This window comes from Stegodyphus dumicola, chromosome 4, assembly GCF_044657685.1.
Source record: "Stegodyphus dumicola isolate Sdum_Otavi_A_Nest chromosome 4, ASM4465768v1".
In the NCBI taxonomy this organism is placed as follows: Eukaryota; Metazoa; Arthropoda; class Arachnida; order Araneae; family Eresidae; genus Stegodyphus; species Stegodyphus dumicola.
In genome coordinates this window covers 128133729-128145565 of record NC_140771.1, presented here as the reverse complement: position 1 = coordinate 128145565, position 11837 = coordinate 128133729, and positions in this window count along the sequence as shown.

Below are 11837 nucleotides of genomic sequence, written 5' to 3'. Positions count from 1 at the left end.
ATTTGGATGTCTAGTCTGAAATCTCCCGGTTAGAGAGTCATTAGGCTATATCGATGTTGGAACCTGAAAAATGTGGAATTCCCTCGCGAGGACTTTAAAATTTGTTTAATCTTGGAGCTCTCGCGCGTCGATTATGCTTCCAATTACACTACGAAGGCATGCGGAAAGGAGGGAGAAAATACCTTATATACTCCTCCTTTTAAGGGGCGACTGGAGATTAGAGGAACCAATTGCCAAATTCTGGTGATGACGAATTATCGTCCATCACCTTTTAGTTCGAGCTCCAATCTAGAGTCATTAGGTTTTTTTTTTACCTGGAACGTGAAAAATATACAGTGCCCTCGCCAAGACTCAGACTCTGGGCCCCTGGAATGTTGTTGCCTAAAGTGCCTTTCGCCTGGACATGTTGCTAAGTCATGTAAACAGTACGTTGCTATGTGTGTAGTAAGGCTCACACAGTTTCTCTCTGTCCGGATCTGCAGACACAGAAAACGCAGGAAAAGGTAACAGAGCCAGACACCCTTCAGGCAACTACGGCGGGACAGATGTGTTCCACAGAGGTAGCTCTCATGACAATTAAAGTCAATGTGTTAGGAAAATCAGGCACGAGAGAAGTACGAGCGCTTCTCGTTTGCAGATCACAAAAATCATACATTTTGAAGTCTACGGTACAGGAATTAGGACTAATTCCCATTGCCGAGGAAACTGTAGCTCACACGCTTTTTGGAGGGGTTAAATTTTAACCGAACGTACATAAAAAGTATCGGATCAAGCTACGCTTTCTCAATCCTTATATGAGAAAAAAAAAATGTAATTTGTGTTTTTCGATCAGGAAGCTATATGGGGAAATATAGCACGCGTACCTAAAGGCCCTATTTTAAAAGAACTTAATTACTAAAATACGCTTTTTTATTTATTATACTATTCTATTTTAGATGTTATTTTTAACTTTTTTCGTATTTTTTAACGTTAGTAATTTTCGATATATTCTGTATAACTTATTTCTTATATTTTTTTATCATATAGGTAACCTTTACTTAATTTTAGATGTAAAATTTTTAGTTTGTTTTGTACATTTTGACCTTCATAATATTTCATATACTTTAATTTTTAACTAATTTTTATTTTTACACTATGTACATGACTTTCATTTAATTTCTTTCATACATTTTAACATTCATAATTTCTAATAGTCTTAATTTTAACATAATTCTTATATTTTCATATCATATACCTGACTTTTACTTAACTTTAGACGTAAATTTTAGCTTGTTTTCTACATTTTAATGTTTTTAGTTACCAGCATACCCTGAATTTTAAATAATTTGTTATATTTTCAGATTATGTAACATGACTTTCATTCAAATTTCAACTACCTTCATGCGTTTTAACTTAATTTCAAATATGCTCTCAATTTTAGCTTAATTCCTATATTTTATAAGCATATATATATAAACTTTATTTAATTTTAGATGTAATTTTTAACTTGTTTCATACATTTTAAACCTTCGTAATTTTTAAAGTACTCTAATTTTGAACTTGTTTATTGCAGTTTTTCCATCATGCACATCAACTTTAATTAATTCTAGATGCAGTATTTATACTTTTCTGACACTTTTTTCTTTCCAATTTCCAACCTACTCTACATTTTTAACTCTTTTATTATAATTTTCATGTAATCACGCTTTTGATTTTATTTATTTTACCATTTCAACTAAATTTACATGTTTAAATTTCTTAAACATAAAGATAGTTTTCAAATAAGCATTTCATTTTTACAACTGCTAACTGCAATCCTTGTTAAACTTAATATATTCTAGAAATGATAGTTTAACAGGCCCCCACTTCCCCAATCGCTTGTTCACCAATTTAAGATAATAGAACTACCCCATGATACCTTAGATAATTCATTCTGATATGGTTAGATATATTGGCTTCATCTTGGAAAACGTGATGCTACATTTCTAAAAACGTGAAATGTGTTTAATATGAAATATGCATACAATTATATAAAATCTGATTCATATTTTAACAGTTTAATGCATTTTTAAGTAGGTCCTTGAGCATTCTAGCCTATACAGTTAGAATATATATATTCTAGCCTATATATATTCTAACTGTATATAGATTATCCAGCTTTTCTTCTAGTTTGCACGCTGTAACTGTAGTATTATATGAAATTTATGGATGTTGATCTTCGAATATATCGACTGGCGCTGCGATCACGAAAGCTGGAGGCAGTGTCTAAACATAGCTCCGAAATTTTTTAAATAAGTGTTTCCAAAATGTTTTCAACTCTCTAAAATAGTTAAATGCACCTTTCCTATGCAATGTCTCATTCATCAAATTGAAAAAGGAAACTTCGTTTCTTCGAAACTTCAGGTGTTTTGTTAGCTGTTCACTATGAACACGAGAAATCCAAAAGAGGCCCTGACAAGGAATATTCAGATAAGTAACATTCTGTTCTCTATAAAATATCTATTTCTCTATCACTAGAGTGTCATTAAATTTCTTTATTTATTATTTTTCATAAGATTCTAGCATTATACAATAGTTGGTAATAGTAGCAGGTCATGTGGTTCTTTTCTTCGTAACTATTCCGTAGAAACGCCACATTCCTTATCAGTAGTCCGTTCTTATCAGCAACTCACACCCTTCGGAGGCACCCCCTTTTCCTGCTTAGGAATTTCTTGTGACGGAAAAATGGGGATCTCTTGATCATCGATGAGTATAGATTGTGATTTTTGTAACAAAGATCCCCGACTTTTTTTTTTTTTTTTTTTTTTTCATGTCTCAAACTTAGAATTATGAACAAATAAAAATACAGTGACGGAATTTGTTAAACTTGTACTATAATAAATTTCAACGGTTAAATTAAAAAATTAATTTTATATTTAACTAATATTTAAGGAAAATAAACTGTATAATTTATTTTTGCTGAAATGCTCTCACACTGTGTATGATGGATTTATAATTTTGTCAATTACTGTTTTTCTGAAATATACATGAATTTTTTGGGAACGGTAATATTTAATGTTACTTTAGTTAAAATATTATGTACATCTCTGTGATGATATATGTCTTTTCTAGTTAGGTCTCAAGATAAGGGCATACACATTACCATGTGGGAATTCATTCCCTTTTTTTTTTTTTTTTTTTTTTTTTAAACTTAGCTAAAGTTTGCTTCTTAAAGACACTAATTTTTGCAGATGAACTCCTTAACTACACTCATGGACACAATCGTATTTTAGGATATTTTCTACTTCTTTTCCTTTTTTTCTATAGGCCCTTTTTTTTTTTTTTTTTTTTTTTTTTTTTTCCTCCTCTATTATTTTTGGGCCATTTATTTTAAATTTTATTTTGCCCCATCTTTTCTTTCTGGCCTTTTGAACTCGTAAAAAATGTACGAAGTTCCTTTTTACTCTCCTCAAATACGAAATTGCCCCTCTTTCTATATACCTTTCCTTCGCACCTATGCTTGATTTTTCGCCCATCGGTGCAGAAAGACTTAGCGGGTGCAAAACAAGACATCTGTCTACTTTGTCTGTCTGTTTGTCTGTCTGATCTTCGAATATAGCATTTAAAATAGTTTTGAACAGTAAAGAAATGTTAAGTAATATGGATACAAAATTTATTTGATTCCACGTAATAATGAAACGTTGCATACGAAAAATGCAACTCCTGTTTTCGGAAAATTTCGGTAAAACATCATTATTATTCATAAATTTTCATGAAACATGAAAAATATGTGATTTTTTTCTTGAAAGTTTCAGTATCATTCAGTAAACACTTGCAGTTAAACTCGCATGGCATTCCTTAATTAATATAAAATTATATATATTCTTTGAAAAAGATTGAGATATGGTCTAAGAAGTTACGAAACAGTGAAATGTTTGGTATGAAACGATAAAAATCTTGCATGAAGTTCAGTATATTTTCACTCTCATTAATGAATTTCTCTTCCTAAATTCTGAAATACTGGTATTTTTACTCTAATTAATTTCCATATTTGGTATTTTATGAATTAAATGACTGTATAGATGTACTAAATTTTAGTGAAAATTCAAATATTTTATTAATTGTTTGGGCTCATTTAAATGATTTACAGGTAAAAGAGCGACATGTCAGGCAGTTTCTTTCAGAAATACGCTGCTGGCCACCGTAAATGCAACACCCTGAAGGAAGCGCATGCAAATATGAAATTTATAACATGCATTAGCGGAGGTGAGATATGCAAACGATTAGAATTTCAGCGCAGACGCACATCACGCGCGCCTGTGGCGCCACTTCAAAGCTTCAAAGCGCTATTTAAGGCTTGGAGTTCTCAACGATTTCAAGTTCGGCAATTGTGTTTTTCTTGTGGGTTTTTCAAAAAAAAAAAAAAAAAAAGATCAATTATGCCTCGTAGTAAACACCGATCATCGTTTGATCAAGTATCCGAGTTCGACAGAGGAAGAATAGTAGCCTACCGAGAGTGTCGATTATCTTTCAGGAAATCGGTAGTCGTGTTGGACGAAACCAAACAACTGTAATGCGGATATGTGACTGTTGTATGCAGGAGGGTACGACGGACCGACGTATTCGATCGCATCCACCTCAGTGCACCACTTCACGTGATGACAGGAACATTGTACGCATGGCAGTGACGGATCACTCAGTCACATTACGAACCATAGCACAGCACATTCAGTCTGTAACTCATCATTCAGTGTCTGCGCGCACCATTCGACGTCGTTTACAGCAGAGGGGTCTGTTCGCAAGACGTCCATTGCTTCGTCTACCCTTGACGCAGAACCACAGACGTCTTCGCCGCCAATGGTGCGATGAAAGAAGGATGTGGACGGCAGAATGGAATTAAATTGTCTTTACTGAAGAGTCACGCTTCTGTCTGCAACATCACGATGGTTGGATTCGAGTCTGGAGACACCGTAGAGAGAGGATGCTGAACAGCTGCGTTGTGCACCGCCACACTGGTCCTGCACCGGGTATTATGGTATGGGGCGGTATTGGATATCATTCTCGCACTCCTCTAGTACGCATTGCCGGTACTTTAAACAGGCAGCGCTACATCTCCGAGGTGTTGGAGCCAGTTGTCCTTCCTTACCTTCAGGGCTTGCCCACAGCCATATTTCAACAGGATAATGCGCAACCACACGTGGCACGCATTGTCCAAGAGTTCTTCGTCAATCGCCAAATTGAACTGCTTGCCTGGCCGGCTTGCTCTCCGGATCCTTCGCCTATAGAAAACATGTGGCCCATGGTTGCTGAACGATTGAACCAGATTACATGCCAAGCTACCACAGGTACAGGTAGAAGCTAGGCCAGCACCTCTGTAGTACCACAGGTAATTGAGGTATTGCTGAACCTAGCTAACTGTTAAACTTTCCACCCCAATTTTGAGGGAGAATACTCCGGGGGTGGTCCGAGGTTCTCCCGCCCCTCTTTTTTTTTACCATCAACCACTTGGGAGGACTTTCGGAGATAAATGAGTTCTGGTATTAATAATGTACACAAATCATACTGAGAAAAAACTCCTTGAAAAGTTCAACAACTGATGCTTCCAAAGGCAGAAATGTAAGAGTAAATGTCTTTTCTAAGGCGGAAGGTGTAATAAGCAAGTCTTTGGAGCTCCCGTCCATCAGCATTGCGTAGATAAATGAAACTGTTGGAACATTAAAATGAAATAAAAAAATAATAAATAAAAAAAATAATAAATAATGAAAAATAAAAAAATAAAAATATATAAATAAAATAAAATAAAATAAAAAAGACAAATATGGTAAAGTAACATATGGAGATGAATAAGCATTAGATATGACAAATATCCAGTCCAAATCTTTGGATATGTATAAGAATGTCTCTGATTTTGGCCCTAAGGTGTCTGTTCTTTATGGCATATTTCTTAAATATGCCAAGCTACCACACCAGATCAACTTTGGCAACGTGTGGAAGCTGCTTGGTCTGCTGTATCCCAAGAACACATCCAAAGTTGAATCAAATTAAATCAATGCCGAGGCGTGTGGCAGCGGTGATCTCCAACAATGGCGGCTACTCTGGCTACTGATTTTCCACACCTCACAGAAGTCTATAAATTTAAGCATTTGATACTTGGTCAACATGTTATCTACTAAATAAATTTTGTTGTGATATCGCTTGTCTTTCTTGGTGTCGCAATTTGGGAGGCCAGCAATGTATATCCATATTTAAAAACTCTACAGATAATTCGCCTTACTGAAATTGATCTAAATTTTTAAAACTATATGGGTGATAGGATGCTATAATATCATCTAGAGTGCCTTTTTCTCTTTGAAAATAGTGTCTAGAGTTATAATAGGAAATGAATCTTCTTTCTATAGCAAAATTTATTAGTATCCTTAGAAGAGAAATTGGAAACAATTTTCATATTTTTATAAACAATAGTGTAGTATCTGTTTATCATTATGGTAGAACGAGTTTTATTCAAAAGTTTCAGAGTGGTTATATATGATTCTGAAGTGAAGTTTTCCGAAAATAATCAATGTATTTCCCAATAATATAAATTAAAATAGTCAAAATTAGTATTTTACACAATATCAGTATGAAAGCAACTGAAATATCCGTTGCAGACGTATAAAATTTAACTCGGAGATGAAACTCGTTGCATGCATGATTAAAAAATATCAAAATGTGGTTTGAAACTGAACCACTCAGTGATAAAGACAGATTTGATCGTGATTGTTTCCAGGCCTTTTAGTAGAAGATATTTTTTTTTTAAGTAAAATAATTTTATTTTCCCGATAAAAGTAAGTCTAAAGCTAAATCTGTCGGAAAGTGAAATATACCGGTTTCCGTCTGTTAAGGAAATGGGCATGCCTTTATAGGAATAAATGGGAGTTTACTGAATTTACTGTTTCATATAAAAGGGTAGATTAAAAAAAAATTTAAAAATATTCCTAAAAACATTTTTTCATAACCTTACTCTTATTTCTTAAGGGTTGATAAGTTATCATTTGGATACTCTTTTTAACCATATACTGCTTGTAGGAAATAATTTGTTACTAAAGTTTTATAGTAATGCATTACAAGGTTTCACATTTCATGGAAATATGGATAAACTTTTACTATTCCTAATGAGTGAGGTATTCCTAGTGGCTGTATGGGTCTTTGATATTTATTTGCATTTTCCCCTAAAAATGTTAGTGACTAATCTAATAACATGTAGCATAAATTTGCTTACCTTTTTAAAATCTTAAATGAAACTAGTTGAATCAGTATTAAACGTATCGAAGTGCTGATTGTACTACACAATGATTCTTGGTTTTTTGATTTTTTAAAGATTTTATCGTCAGTTTGGATAAAACGGTAAATATTCTACAGTGGTGTATGTTTATTTTGTATTTAGTTCTTAAAATTAAGAAAATAGTTCTAAGATAGGCATTCTGTACTGAGGAAATAATGCAGTAAAAGCTGAATGATTTATATTGTCTTTGGAGTTTTTGTCCTGGAAAAAGGTAATATTTAGCAACATTAATTAAATTATAATTCTCGAAAATGCATGGAAAATTCCTCTAATGCAAACTTATACGTATAATTATAAGAAAATGGAACAATTATTTGGGCGTAATTTTGTATTGAAAAGGAGGTTTTCTTCATTAAATGAATATTAGAAAGGAATATTTAACGGATATAATGAGTATTTTATGAAGAAATTTCTGTATTCGAGATGGATGAAAGTTCGAAAATATGGTGGAGATTTTGGTAAAATGTCTCTTATTGTTTCTTTCTATGGTTCTTTCTATAAATATATGTATATTGGTAATGATATAAGTTGTGTAAAGGTATGGTAGTGCTTCACAAGATTTCGTTCATAAGAGAATAAATTGGTAAATAAATAAATGAAAACTGACATTCAAGAAAGAAAATCCTAGTATAAGAATTTAAAAAATAGACCATATATGAAACTGGTTAGTGAATTAAGATGGAACTGAACTAAGTTTGAAGAAATATGTTAACATTATTGGCTCTAGAAATAAACTGATATTAATATAACAAAATTTCGAGGGATGAAATGATAACCAATAGGTATCATTGAACGCTGGGTCATTCCACATCTGATTCGATACTGGAATTTTTTATTTTAGGAATTTCTTTTATTCATGTGACGTAAATAATCGTTCATTTCATATGAAAGTAGTCCATGAAGACATAAAGGTCCGTACTTAGTGCAAGAAAAAGGTAATGTGAAAATTTGCATAGTCGGGACATTTAAAGTGTAGGATACAGTCAATTAGCAAACAACACTGAATGAAAAGGTATTAAGAGTCCAAAATAATAAGAAAGATTGGTACTTTTCCGTTTGGAAGGCGCAAATCTCGACAAGAAGACTTTGTTGGCAACAACATACAGTATACACATAAAAAATTTTAACAAACGTTAGTTCTAAGAATTTTTTATTTTGAAGGCATAAACATTTTAATATGGTTTAAATTTTGTAAAAAGCCAATAAATAAAGACAATAAATTTGTAAAAAGACATTGAAAATTTACTATGCTTTCATGGTTCAACATCCTCATTCGCCGGTTCGTATCACATGCCCCCACGTGATCTCATCTCACGTAAACTATGATACAAAAATCTAATTCCCTCGGTAATTATCTACATTAATTTCAAGTTAAATCTTAATTTGGAAGTTTAAATGCAAGAATTACTTCAATTCGTGCGAATAGCTTACTCAGAAATTATGTAAAACCGCAGTGCTTTACTTCGCTAGTGCATTCTCATTAGAACTGATGAGTTTTAACCCTTAATTTTGCCTTTTCTATATTTCCGCCTTCGGATGAGCGGTGTGATTGCATTCTAATTGACCTAATTACCGCGAATGATCTTAGGGCATAAAATTTAACTATCTTGTAAAAATTCTATGTAATTGTATGCCAGTATTGAAAGAAAGAATCAATCTGATAAGAAATGGCTGCGACTTGTTTTGAAACTGAGGCGTAAAAGGTTACCAGCGAAGATATTCCGTTTGGCATCAGTTGTACCATTGTTGGCAACTTTATCGTCTGCGCCGGCAAAACGGAAAAGTACCGTATTCCGTTTGAGTACATGAAACAGTAAATATGATTCTAAAATTATGGATGAAAGTTGAGATTCCATTCTAAGAATTCGGAATCTATCAAGATATCTTAATGGCAGTCGAGGCTCAAAACTGAACATTAGTAACACTGATGAGCTTAAAAACATGCATTCAGATATAAATGATATAAAAAACATAAATAAATTCCTGAATATGTCGAAAATTATAAAGATTAACAATGCGAATAGAATCATGAAGTAAAATAGCAGTAATTCATGAAGTAATAACTACTTCATAAATCATGAAGTAAAATAAATCATGAAAATCATGAAGTAAAATAGCAATTGACTGATTCTACTAAGCAATTGATTAATTCTAATTACCACTGACTAATTCTGCTATTTTACTTTATGATTCAGTTGCTTACTAAATCATGGAGTAAAATAGCAAAATTAGTCAATGGTAAGACTGCTACAGAATGATGAATTCTAGAATTAGTAAATTAAACTAGTACTATAAAATATAGACTAAAAAGCAAGGGCTATTCAACCAGTTGGATGTGAATAATAGTTAAAGGTTACAAAATGAAATGCTAAATCGAAAACTATCTGTAAGTTTAAATTTAAACATGTAAATTTAGCTGATATAGTAAAATAAGTAAAATCAAAAGCATGATTATAATCGAAGAGTTAAAATTTAGAATATGTCTGAAATTAGAAAGACAAAAGTGTAAAAAAATATAAAACTTACATCTAAAATTAAATAATGCGGATATGTATTGTGGGAAAATGTAATAAACAGGTTCAAAATTAAAGTAATTTAAAAATTACGAATGTTTAAAATGTACAAAACAGGCTAAAAATGCTACACCTAAAATTAAGTAAAGGTACGTTGTAACAGACCTATTTAAGTGTAACTATTTTATTCATGTCATGAACTGTAACCGAACTATTTTATTTAAACGCCATCTCGTGGCGATATGAAAAAACGTCAGTCGACCTCCAGCCGCCATGATGATAGATTACTATGTTATGTTATTCTCACTGTTTGATGCTCCATTTGATATATGTTTCATTTTTATGTAAATTTCTTTTGTTTGTAACCGTTCCTGTGTGCTCTGTTAATAAATCCTTTTAAAGCTAGCCGGCATTAGTGTCTATTGAGAAACGGCTACATCACATTGGCGCCCAACTAAATTTGAATCCAAAATGGCGCAACAAAATGTTTAGAATTTCTGTTTGGCTTTAACAAGCTCTTACTCCCGAATTTAACTTTTAGTTGCTGGAGATCGGCTCAGTTTCTTTTCAGGTGTGGACTACTGGTCAAATATTCTGGAATTAAAATTGTCATACCGTGCTGCTAGCACATCGAATCATCAACTGGACAATTTCAACGGAAAAGATAAGTTTCGTTTACATTATCGTTTAATCTGAGTTTAAAGTTCTTTTAAACTGATTATTTATTATAAGCTGCTTCTTAAAGCAAATATAAATTCTTTACTGAAATCTCATTTATTGAGACTACATAAGAGTATTAAACGAAAGCAAACGGCTTTCTGTTAACCAAACGTTATTTCTTGAATTGTAATTTGTTATTTTAAAATGTTAATGCGCATAGTAAATTAATTTGTGAATATTGTTTCACTGAATACATGTTTTGATGTTAAAGTTTGGATATATTCATGGACTTTGTTCATTAGAATTTATTAGTTTCGATTCTGACATACAGCAGCAGATGTTCCCCCCCGCGGAAATGTTTAGACTAGCGATGATTTATGATGTGTTTACGTCAAATCTTGTATTATTTTTATTTCCTTTGAGTGCTGTTGTTCCTTATTAAATGTTTTATTCTACATAAAATAAAATATTGTACTTGTTGATTTATCTTTCGACGAACATTTTGAGAAAATGATTATAGTATAATACTTTAAGAAAATACGATTGTTTTCCTTTAATGAATGCATGTCTTGAAAATATTTCTTGAAGCGAAAGAAAATAATTATGAATAAAATCGAATGACTATTTAAATAAAGTAAAAGAGTTACTAAGTGTGTGTTGCTTAATCAGCTTACTATTTTGTTAAGATTAAGATTTCGAAGAATTCATCTTAAATATAAAAGCTTATGGTAAGACATTTATGTATGTTTTGTATGTTTTGCTAAGTAGTAAACAATTTTTGAGCAATTTATTATATGTTATTTTCTTGATACAAGTTGAATTTATGAGGGCATTTTATGATATTTTTACGACTCCGAAATAATAAACTTTGTGAGTATTATTGTTTACATTTATAAATACTGTTTAATAGTTGTATATAAATGTACGAGTAACATTGTTTACATTCATACATGCAGTTTAATAGGGGTATATACATTTTACTTAAAGGTATAATTATTAATTCTAAAATACTGTATTGTGAATAAAATCGAAATAACAACAAATTCAACTTCATCTTTTCCCTCCCCCCTGACCTCTCATATAATTATGGCTTACCTTGCCAAAGCACGAAAAGAGGATTTAAAAACTCTCGCTGCAGAACTGGGTTTCACTGTAAACGACACTATGCGAGTAATAGATCTTAAAGATCTTATTGTCAATTCTGACACTTATGATGAGGCTTTTACCAGGAATCTTCTGGAAACTTTAATCGAAACTAGACAACAAAACAACGTGAAAGCAACGATCTGGTGACACGTCAAAGAAAAGAACAAGAACTTTTATTAGAATTGGAACGTTTAAAATTAAACCTGGCAGCTGCTAGCTCAAACCCTAACTATGCCGCC